The 3,732-nt window shown below is 40.4% G+C and overlaps 1 pseudogene; it reads left to right on the top strand.

The window, feature by feature from the left end:
• The first annotated feature begins 238 nt into the window (after window positions 1-238).
• LOC134202758 (uncharacterized) lies at window positions 239-2,732 on the top strand (annotated as a pseudogene).
• The last annotated feature ends 1,000 nt before the right edge of the window (window positions 2,733-3,732 follow it).

The raw sequence follows: 3,732 nt of genomic DNA on the forward strand, positions 1-3,732 counted from the left end.
TCTTCATACAAATTTACCTCAATGTCCTCAATATAAAAAAACTACTTTTCAAAAATAAAAATAAACATGATTTAAATATGTTCATGGAAATATATGTAAAATTACATTTTCATTTCTAGTGTTTTAAACATTAGCTAGAGTTCACGAGCAAAAGTTCACCGTAATTATCTATCGACATGTGTTGTCTTATTGGCAATACATTCCGAAAGATAAATTGGTAATCCCACTAAAATGTTATTCTCTTTGTTTCATAGAAATATACGATACCTCTCTTTTTACAGCATCCAACTAAATTTAAAATCAACGTACACTGGTTCGCAAGATGTTCCTGTTGCGTCTTCTTTCTCGCCCTGCAGCTGGTTCCAGCAGAATGAGCACAATCGGCGTTTTCGGCACGGCCATGGTAGCGATTAATCTGCTTTCATCATCCAGGTAAATTTGAGCCAAACGACAAACTTCAATAACAGAGAACAGACATGGAGATTTGAACAAAATTTCGTAGACAATTTCAACAGACAGAAAAACTTAAACTCAATCATGTTACAGATTGTTAACTGTGAAAACTCGCGGAAAATAGTTTAAGGAAACCCTGATTCATCCACCTAGCGGTGTTTGTGCCTTTCTCGTGCATTATATATACCAAAAAGACTTCTTAGCGTGTTTTTTTGTATAGAAATCGTATTTTGGCCATAACTTTTGATCCCATGTTCGATCTAGCCATTTTTTCAATAGGAAACAATGAGACAGGATTCCCTGTTGAATGCAACTTGTTGTAAGCAAATCGAATCAAGATAAGTGCCTTAAAGATGAGTGAGTTTTACACATACATACACACACGCACACACACATACAGACAGACATCATCTCAATTCGTCTAGCTGAGTCGATTGGTATATAACACTATGTCTCCAGGCCTTGTATCATAAAATCGTCTTGGAAGTATATATAGCCTTTTCGTTTCACCTTGGTGTACGAGAAAGGCAAAAAAGATAATTTTAGTATCAGTTTACCGAAATGTCAACCAAAGCACATACATCACGGTCACAGATAACTGATATTTAGGCTGGTATACCATACGAGTATAAATATTCGCATCCGTTGATTCAAATGCATCGAACATTTGGAACGTAGCTGGCAATCGTATGGAGATGACGCGATGATCATTATCGTAAAACGCAACCTAAATACAACTGTCAAACGTATTGGCTGCGTTCGACGGTTACTTATGAGTTGCGTCCGTATGCACTTCCACAATCAGTTGAGTAGATGGCAGAGAGTCAACGTATATCATTTCAAAAGCTTACTCATGATTTTCAATATATTTTGTTCTAGCTTAAATATCTGTTATTCGATTAAATATTTACAAACGTTTTCAAGAAAACTTTGTTCGAACCTCCATGTCTGCCCTCCGTGCTAACATCATAATTCGTTCTTTTGTTTGCAGCGTTTCAGCCTGCCCGTCGTCACAAAGCAATCCACTTTCTTCGCAGAAAACGACGACAAATACTGGGCCATCTTCGGTCTATGACTTCAGTGCAGTTGACATCGATGGAAACAAGGTAGAGCTTGAGCGCTATCGAGGTCACGTGCTGATTATCGTCAACGTTGCCTCCAAATGTGGCTACACGAATGGTCATTACAAGGAACTGAACGAAATGTACGAGGAGTACAGCAAAACAGAAGGTAAGCGGAAGACTCTATGTTGAGTTGAGGTAAAGGAAAACGGGCTACTGATTTCGCACCCGTCAGCACACCCTCGTTTTCGCGTACTATAATACTACCCAAGCAGCACAATTCAGATAAAATGGTTGCAGCAACTTGATATGTGACTGAATCCGGTCACATATGAGTTGCAATAATCTTGTTGAGGACTATTTTCGCAGATCTGAATTCATTGTTGGTCTCGTCTGTGCGGTCTAATTCAATAACAAATTTTCAAAACGACTGCTTTTGTAAACAAAGATTCAAACTTCGATTTGACGAATCTGATAGCACTCCCACGCAAACCAACACCATCAATACGTAGCTGAAGGCTAGCTGGTGCATTAAGGCTAGTTTACAGTTCAAGTATTAGAAGGCAGTCACGCCATTAATCTACCAGCTGTTTTAGGCCAGGAGCACCATTGACTGTTGTTAATCTTAATGCAAACCATATCGTTCCTACTGTAGTTCGTTTAGACGTTACTAAAATCCCTCTGGGTCCTTTCGCGTGTCATACAAATCTTGTGAGGAAATTAGCTTTGTTTTCGCGACAAAGGGAATATCTGTTTCAAACATCATCTAACCTAAGTCCCGTTTTCTCCGCAGGTCTCCGCATTCTAGCATTTCCTCCGCACCAGTTCAACAGGAACCGGACAGCAACGAAGAGATCAGCACTTGCCCGAGACACGAAGGGGCCAAGTTCGATCTGTTCGCCAAAATTTACGTCAACGGAGACGAAACGCACCGTTGTGGCAGTTCCTGAAGCAACGCGGGTACGCTGTTCGACGCTATCAAGTGGAACTTCACCCGTTTATTGTGGACAAAAACGGCCACCAGTGGAGCGGCATGCGCAAACCAGTCCGCTTCAGCTGCGCGATAACTTGAAGAAATACTTTATCCAATGATGGGCGCTAAAGAACGATGATCCAGCTTTTCTTGTTATAGTATTACCAACTGATTTGACCAAACAAGTTACAGTTCACTACATATATTTTTAAAGCGTTTTCATGAATTACGAAATTATACAAATATCCTTATTGATTAAATATTAGTTACTGTGAACAGTAGATCTATTTCAAACAAATATGTTTATTGGATCTTACTTATTATGGATCCTGTACACCTCGGTGGTGCAAAGCGACTTGAAAATCTCCATCCTGAGCGTTGCCTGGTTATCGCTTTAACCTGTTGCCAGGTAGATTTCGGTCGACTTCTTTATTTCTTTATTGAGGCTTCGCCGCCTTGAGCCTCTGGGTCTGCCTCTGCTGCGATGTCCCGCTGGGTTCCAGTTCACTTGTTACAGATTTCGTTTCCGCTCTACGTAGAGTGTGACCCAGCCACTCGATCCCGAATTTCTGTTGTTATCGGCTTCGTGGACAACGAGATGGAGCTTGCTTGTTTGAGATCCAGTTGTGAGGCCACCAGGCCCGAATTATATACGCAGGCATCTGTTAGAACACCTGCAGCCGTTGAATGTTCTCCACTGATATACACCCGTTTCGCTAGCGTATTACAGCACAGATTTCACGTTATTGTTGAAAATTCGTATTTTGGTGCGTTCACTTATCTGCCTGTTTTTCCAGATATTTCTAAACTCGCAAAGGCAATCCTTGCTTTCTTGATCCGTGCGCTATGTCGATCTTGGTACCGTCTGACGTCATTTGGCTACCAAGATGTTGGAAGCTTTCAACATTCTCCACTGGTTGCCCGTTTATTGGATCGATATTTTAAAAAGATCGTTATAAATTTGTCGTGTTTCAACTTCTGCCTAATTTGAAATTCTCCAGGGAATGGCATCGATCGCTAACGATGGTTGGTAAGAGAATCTTTAAAGATTGATATGAAGAATTGTGAAGAAACTTAAAGAAATTATTGATCGGGTATGTATTGAACTGGCATCCCTGTCAATCTAACGTGAATTCAGCCCCTTCAGAGAAAAGCTGTAGTACTTATGTTTTTTAAACGTCATGTTGTTCACCTTGAATAAAAACGAAACAAGAATCGGTCGTCACGTTTATTTTCACTTCGTAA

This window comes from Armigeres subalbatus, unplaced genomic scaffold (assembly GCF_024139115.2).
Source record: "Armigeres subalbatus isolate Guangzhou_Male unplaced genomic scaffold, GZ_Asu_2 Contig1406, whole genome shotgun sequence".
Lineage (NCBI taxonomy): Eukaryota > Metazoa > Arthropoda > Insecta > Diptera > Culicidae > Armigeres > Armigeres subalbatus.